Genomic DNA, 8,397 nt, shown 5'->3' on the forward strand with positions numbered 1-8,397 from the left:
TACAATGATCGAACATTGAAATGATGGGTTATGGAAGCCACACATCTTGTTCTTTAGAGCTTATAGGTACATACATTTTGTACATTTACATGCACTAATTGCACATTTCAAGGTGTGTGACTTCAAGGTGGACATTTTGCACATTTCATTTATCTTATTTCACATTTCAAGGTGTGTGAACGCTGTTTTTGAAAGCTTAAAGGTAGACATCATACATCTTCATCTATCTTATGGCACATTTCAAGGTGTGTGAACATGCATTGATATTGCAATTTAATTTCTTGTCACATGATAACCTTTTTAGTAAAGTTACCAATGATGAAACAAAAAACACATCTTTTGCTTCATCATTTTTTGGTTTGAACATGAATCTTGACGATTGATCATTATTTTGTGCATTCATTGAGGGTTGTTGAGCATGTGAATAACCACAAAAAATCTCACAAAGATGTTGTAGCCCTAGTTTTTCTATTAGATAAAATAGCTGGTGCACATGCCACCATACCTTTCTCTTCTAGAAAAGGGTGCTATGTGCCACCACCATTATTTCATTTCTTGTGCTCCAAAACACTTGCTTGACTACTAGAGAATATAATAAAACTACATCATTTAGAGAAGTGATAATGTATGCCCTACATAATCTAAAATTTATACCCATGTGTAACTTTTGAATATCTAAATTTTGAGAACTCTAGTTGTCTTGGAAAAATATCATACAAGCACACATTTTATCAAATACCGTTGAGCTCAAAACTTATTATTATGGCATAATCATTGTGCTTAAAGTTTGATACGAGTAGTTTGTAATTTTTCTTCATGTGAGCATTATTGTAATTAGTTAAAGTACAACTAAATAATGTAACATTTCTCAAAATCACAAGAAATATAGGCAATTGACTTCATAAATGAAAGTTGATATATATAGTGATGTTGCATGTCATGAAGGTATGAACATGGCATGTTGACTTTTGCATTGCTATTAACTAAAGTACAACTAAATAGTATAACACTAGAGTTGCTTGTGAGTGTAGAATGCTAGGCTGCTTCGTACAGTTCACCCTATCACGCGAAGCTGCACTATGAGTCCTCCTCCTCCCTCCCTCCCTCCTTTTCACTCTCTCACTTCACTTATACATGCACACACACACACACACACACTCACTCACTCACTCACTCACACTCTTTGTCCCCATTATATATATGAGATGTGAAATTGAGAATGAAAAGAGAAGTAAAACATAAGAGAGAGTTAAAAGGATATATGAATACTCTTGAAGACTTTTGAAGACATTGGAAGATTGAAGGGACCTTGGAAGATTTTTAGGAATCATAATAATTTATTTTGGCTTTACAACACTACCTTGAGAGCTAGGCTTTCTCTTGTGCAAGTTGTAACACATAAATGTGGCTTATGAATATGGTTTAATGTGTGCAAGAATGAGAAGGATGGGTAGGGTGCTGAAGGGAAAAATGAAAACCCTAACCCTAAAAATTTGTATAAAAGGGATGAAAATGGATGGAAGAGGCTACTCTTGTGGGTGCCAACTTTTTGTTCTACCTTCTTGCCTTTAGTGAGCTAAGGAGAAAGTGAGAGAGAGAGTGTGTGTGTGTGGAGAGGAAGTGAGGGACCTAGGGTGAAGTCCCCTTTCCTTCTCATGGATGCTCTCTCATGCCTAGTCTCATGCTCTCATCTTGCATGTGGAGGGCCGTAGAGAGTGAGGAAGGAAGTGGGGGACTTACTTGAATCATGGAGTCAACTAGAGCTACTTTCATGCTTGAGGGAAAGCCTAGGGGGACTTACTACAAAGGTAGGATTGCTTGCCACATGCGAGAGGCTAGGTGAGAGCTAGCCTAATGCATCACATGCTCAACCTCTTGAAATAATAAGAGGGTGCCCATGGTTCCCATCTTGTTGGGTGTGGAAGCCCAACATTGGTTCTATTCTTTGGCGGGACAAAGGACACATTGAGCTCATGGTCACTTGCATGTTCTACAAAAAGCAGAATAGGAGGGGGCACATTTCGCGACTCTAAAATGATTTGTTGGTTAAGATGAGCTGGCTACTTGAGTGCAATTAGGATTCATTCTCGATTCATTCCTTTTGGTAATGCCTTTAGCATGGGTTTAGCTTGAAATAAGGGGATGTGATTCTTAGTGTGGTTTCATTGAGGATATTATTCATGAGGCATGTATGTTAGTTTTGGTAAGGTAGTGATTTTTCTTCTTTTTTCTTATAACTTGTAAGGGTGTTAGTTGGTAGATTAATAAATTAGTACCTTTTGAGTTAGTGTTTTAAATTAATGCTTTTGGTGTTAGTGTGTGGATAGATTGATTTTTTGTATTAGTAACTTAAGAGTAAGAGTAGTTAGTTTGCACCTTGAGAAGTTAGTGGTTGTTTTTCTTAAGGGTTAGTTCTTAGGGTTTGTTATGTTGTTTTAGTGATTGTTAATATTTTTTTAAAAAAGGCGACAATTTTCTAACGCTGCTTATAGAAGCTTAAGCTTCTAATCTTGTTGTCCCCTCCTCCATTATCCTCAACTCCATCCTCTTCATCATCTCCAACATCGTCGGCTGCAATGCCTGCACCATCGCTGCCATCGTCATCGTCCTCCTCTCCACCTCATCTCTGCCTCTCCATCATCCTCAACTCCATCCTCTTCACCATCTCCATCATCGTCTGCTACAACACACTTGCAACAGTACTACTGCCATCGTCGTCCTCCTCCTCTCAGCTCCCCTTCACCTCATCTCTGCCTCTCCACCTTCCCTCTCTGGCTCCACCTCCTCCCATCCTCTCCCTCCACCTGTGCTTGTGATGTCACCTCCCTCCCTCACAATGCCTGGATTTGCGCCGCCCATGGCTATGGGTTTCCTCTTGCACCTGCCGCTTGCACCAAGTCTCTGCCACCATAGGGCCACATAGAGCACCGTCCACCCTCAGTCACCACAAGCTGTAGTGTCGCCTCACCGCGCCCTCTAAGTGGCTGCTTGCCCCGCCTTACAGCCCACGTTTCCTCGTTCTTCCCTTACAGCGCCTCCACCAATAGCTCGTGCCTGCCCATTCACTCCAACCGGTGCTGCCCCATCCAACTGCAACTCCCCACTATAGCAGTGTGGTTGCAATTGTGCCTCCATGCCCACGTAGCCATCATCATCATCACCATCCTTCTCATCAGCTACACCCACATTGACTCCCGTACTCTCACCCACAAATATCACAATCACCATCATCACACTTGGCTAGTGACTCGTGTTGAGGGGAGGAAAGGAGAGAAGGAGAAAGAAGCCAGACAAGAGAAGAAGGAACGTGTCGTAGAGGAGTTGTCATTGACCACGAGCTATCATTGACCGCTGCTCTAGCGAGAGAAACCACCGATGTGATCGCCATGGCAACGCCACATCAGCATTTATGGGGAGGTGGTTAATCCAATCCACATGATTATTTATGGGGTGCATGGCTTAGTATTGTGATTGAGCCTGTCAACTTGTGTCCTTCCTCCTTCTCTGCCCTACCTCCTTCTCTGTGATCTTCACGCCACTTGGTGGGTGGGTACTCCCTAGAGTGATAAGGGCGTTGTTTAATAGCATGGCATGCAATAGATTAATTATGGTGGGCACACATAAGCTTGATTGTTGATAAATCCCTTGGCATCTGCACTTCAATAATTAGCATCTACACGACAAGCAGAAAAGATAGATTGCAAGTAGCACATAATGGATATCTTGTGTTTTAATGTTAATGAATGTTTGAGAAGAGCTGGCTAACACTTGCATTTCATAAAGAGGAGGATTTGTTATGAGATGTAATCCTATTGAGTGGGGTCTCCTTGGTTGCAACACAATGTGGCACTAAGCATCCACTAGAAGGATTTGCAAGTGGGAATGCATGAAACGGTGCCTTAAACCACGTGTCAGAGTGCATTCACATAGTGCACCCACTAGTGTCGCACATACTCACACTTGCACACTTACCTAGACAAACACTATAGGCCGCCACAGCGCACTCACAAACTCAAGCACAATAAGCAACACCCGTCATATGGGTTTAACTTTAAACCGAGCACGCATGAACCGAGCAGAGACAGAAACCGAGCATGCAAAGACCGAGCAGAGCAGTAAAAAGGAGCAACATGAAGAGAAGTGATAGAATTCAACCACTATAGAACCAAAATCACACCTCTTATTCACTCTAATTGTTTATTGAAAACTCTCAAACCTCACTTACAACACGACTTGAAGTGAGAAAAAAACATTCCATGCATGCTCAAATTTGATAATTAAACAAAATGATAGAGATTAAAAGACCCGAGGCTATCAAAATTTTCAAACCAACCCATACAATACTCATAGTCTTAGCACAATAGTCATTGTCTTAACACAACACCAAAAGCTCAATACACTTCACACCCTCTCTTCTCCACACTCATCATCTACAAAACAACATCCCACTCTTCTCCCTTTGTTGGTTTTTGTCTTGATTGTATCAAAGGAGGCATCCCTGCTCATCTCCCTTGTAACTTCCCCCGCATAACATGGTAGTACACTACAATAAGAATTTTATAAACTGCATTTCATTAACATTTCAAAGCATATCATCCTAGAGTGCATATAATGTCCTAAATAAGTCAATTGTAGTAACCTTCACAAACCATGACAAAACACAAGTCAATAGTAGTAACCATACTAATCGAAAGGATAGCCATATGCATCATCCACTGGCTCACTCTTTGAAATCTCCTTGTCTGAGCTGGACTGATCTCTAGTACTTGCAGAAGGGTCCCTCTACCAAAGGTTGTAGAATGCGACCAACAATGTCAGGGTCACTATCAAAAGAATAACAGGGGTGGCCAGATGCGATGCATGCATGCATCAAAGGGGCTGTACCACTACCCATCTCCAAAGCCAATCCTCCGGGAGGACAAAGAGCCTCTAAAAAGCATCACACAAATCTAACACTCCGCTACACACCTGATCTCAAATGTGCCTCCTCGCCAACCTCCAATACCCTCGCAATATCTGGCAAATAGTGACGAATGACATGCCGGGAGAACTGCACACCATGATCATGTCGTAATGTGGCACTCTCCTGAAGATGTAAAGAGGCCATGTAGCCTCAATGTCGTAGCATGTAAAGGTAGAAGGCATCCATTTGTCACACAATAATGACAAAAAATGGAGATGTCACAAACTAATCAAGAACAACAAAGCACCAAGAAAACTGAGTGTACAATAACCATGTCAAATACCTCTATGGCAATACCATCAATTGTAACCTCATCCATGAAGTCTAAGTCCTCAACTATGAATCTACGCACAATCTCCAGCTCACACCATGGGGCATATTTCTCCACCCACAAGGGAGAGTCCCCTATAGAATGAAATACATTTTAAACATTGACAATTACCTAACAATCTTATTCACAAGTACCTAACAATCCTCTTTACATATTTTTGACTCAAAGAATCACCTGAAATGGAGGCAAGACAAACAACCCATCTCGTGTCTACCAAACAAGTTGCTGCCACTCCAAGTTCTTGCCGAATATGATCCTCCGACACCTTGTTCCGCAATGGAACACTGTCTCGTCCATGGGAAGATCCAAGAGCACAAAGTCAACAGCCCATGTCACTGTCTTTTTCTTTTTCTTATACTCCACCCCCAATTTTTTGATTTCAAAAAAAAATGTATGGATCTTTGCATAATCCTCATTTCTAATAGAGGATGCAAAATCCTTACCCATAGAAATATAATCTCCCTATCCAAATGAAAAGATAGAGCGATCCAAAGAAGCCCCCCCTTGTATGGACAAGAGTGGCACATATTCTTTTTGGGATGGTGGTCTAGGACGTGAGGATGGACCTAAATACAAAACAAGCATAACATACAAAACAATCACGACAATTATAATGAATGAACAACAAGCATAACATACAAAACAATCGACTTGCGTATGTCCATAAAAAGAAGCATACCACTATGAAAGCTAGGAGACAGTTGTGGAAGCCACTTTACCTTGACTCAGACAACCACCACTTGCACCCTTTCCCTTTGATTTTTGCCATTCCTCAAACTTAGCTTTCTCTCTTGGCAACACATGGGGCGAGGGCATGTCTCAATCTCAAATGGTGAGAGACCAATCATATTCTCCCCATACATAGTGGACTCTTTGTTAGTGATATCCACCCATGTTTTACAAGCCTTGGGCAAATCAACAAGCAGCTTGAGGTCTCTCAAGTGCAAAAAATACATGGAATATTCAAAGATAATTTATATGGGTCCCCACAAACTACACATTGCAATGTCAAACAAAGGGCATTATGATAGAAAACCAACTGATAGAGCAACCAACAAGCAGCTGCATCAAGATGGGACTGAATAGGTTGATCCTCTTTTTTTTTGGACTTTTCTTTAGCACCAATTTTCTTAATGTTGCCAACACTACAAGGGACTGGGGCAATAGCGACGCCGATTAGCAACGGCGTTTATCGGCGTCGCTATTGGCGTCGCTATATGCGTCGCTATTTGCGTCGCAAATAGCGACGCATATAACGACGCCAATAGCGACGCCGCAGGGAAAAAAAGCGCGGCCGAAACCAGAGCGCCGTTTTCATTTTGTTTTCTTCGCCTTTTGAGAGCGAGAGCGAGGGAGAGAGCGAGGGAGAGAGCCAAGGCTTTGTGAGAGAAGAGGAGGAAGAGACTTGCTGCCGCCGCCGCCGCCGCCGCCGCCACCGTCGTTGTTCGCAAAGGAGAGGAGGAGCCCTCGTTGCAAAGAGAAGCCGCCCACGCTCGCCATATCTCATTGGTGAGTCTCCCTCTCTCTTTCTTTTACTTGTTGAAGGTTTAAATCGTTCTCTTTTGTTTATTTAGGAGAGGAAAAGAAAGAGAAGGAGAGGGACATGGAGAGAGAGGGAGAGAAAGAGAGGGAGAGGGAGAGAAAGAGAGTGAGAGTGCATTCTCTCTCTCTCTCTCCCTTTTGCTTGTTTAATGTTTAAATTACTTTCTTCTTTGCTTGTTTAGGAGAGGAAACGAGAGAGTAAGAGAGAAAGAGAGGGAGAGGGAGAGGGAAAGGGAAAGAAAGAGAAAGAAAGAGAAAGAGAAATAGAGGGAGAGGGAGAGGGAGGGGGAGGAAATAGGAGAGGGAGAGAAAGAGAAAGAGAGGGAGAAGGAGGGAGAGTGCATTCTCTCTCTCCCTCCCTCTCCCTTTTGCTTGTTTAATGTTTGAATCACTTTATTTTTTGCTTGTTTAGGAGAGGAAATGAGAGAGAAAGAGAGTGAGAGGGAGAGGAAGGGGAAGGAAATGAGAGAGGGATAGAAAGAGAAAGAGAGGGAGAGTGCATTGTATCTCTCCCTCTCCCTTTTGCTTGGAGGATGTTTAAATCACTTTATTTTTTGCTTGTTTAGGAAATGAGAGAGAAAGAGAGATAGAGAGGGAGAGGGAGAAAAAGAGAAAGAGAGGGAGATGGAGAGGGAGAGGGAGAGGGAGGGGGAGGGGAAGGAAATGAGAGAGGGAGAGAAAGAGGGAGGGGGAGGGAGAGGGAGCGAGGGAGAGGGAGAGGGAGAAAGAGGGAGAAAGAGGGAGGGAGAGGGAGAGGGAGGAGGAGGGAGGAAATGAGAGAGGGAGAGAAAGAGAACGAGAGGGTGAGGGAGAGGGTGAGAGAAAGAGAGGAAGAGAGGGAGAGGGAGAGGGAAGGGAATGAAATTTAAGATAATATACGTATCGATAATGGTATGCAATGTGCTTTGCATACGGCCACGTACTTCATCAAAATTAACCCAAAATTATTGTTATAGAAGTGGAGATCCCTTAAATTGAGTATAGGATAATTTCTCTCAGGTCTTATGACTATGAGTAGAATTGATTGAAATAAATTTTATTACTATAGTTGTAAAATTTCATAGATGGCGCGCATTAATTTTAAAATGGATTACTTATACTCAAAGCCGAGATATAACAAAAAATTATCTACTGGGACAAACAAATCGTTGAGTATGATACAAGGCCGAGATATAACATCGGAAAATCTCTCGACTACTATATACAATGCAAGGTTTATGGTCAACTTGCAAGTTGACGTACATCTCCATAAAGCTATCCATTTAAGCCTCGTTTGCTGTAATGTAGATAAGATGGCAAACGAAGAAGGTCCTATTGTTCAAGACCGCGAGTCGTATCTTAATCAGCGTGTCCCATGTCCTTGCTCTCAATGCAAGTTGGCAATTAGACGAAAACGCCGATTGTCTATAGAACACGTACGACGATTTGGCGAGTTTCAACCTGAGATTATTGATCAGGCGATTGTAGATTTTCAGCAAACGGTATTTTCAAGTTAGCATTTTTCATGCATTGTACTCTCAAGCTAATTGAAAACCATACACAATAAGATTGGGTCTTGTTG

General features: G+C 42.2%; 1 pseudogene; it reads right to left on the minus strand.

The window, feature by feature from the left end:
* Positions 1-4,625: 4,625 nt before the first annotated feature.
* Positions 4,626-6,157, minus strand: LOC148021578 (uncharacterized; annotated as a pseudogene).
* Between the last annotated feature and the right edge of the window lie 2,240 nt (positions 6,158-8,397).

This window comes from Lygodium microphyllum, chromosome 17 (assembly GCF_053477565.2).
Source record: "Lygodium microphyllum isolate KBCC chromosome 17, Lygodium_microphyllum_v1.1.10, whole genome shotgun sequence".
Classification (NCBI taxonomy): domain Eukaryota; kingdom Viridiplantae; phylum Streptophyta; class Polypodiopsida; order Schizaeales; family Lygodiaceae; genus Lygodium; species Lygodium microphyllum.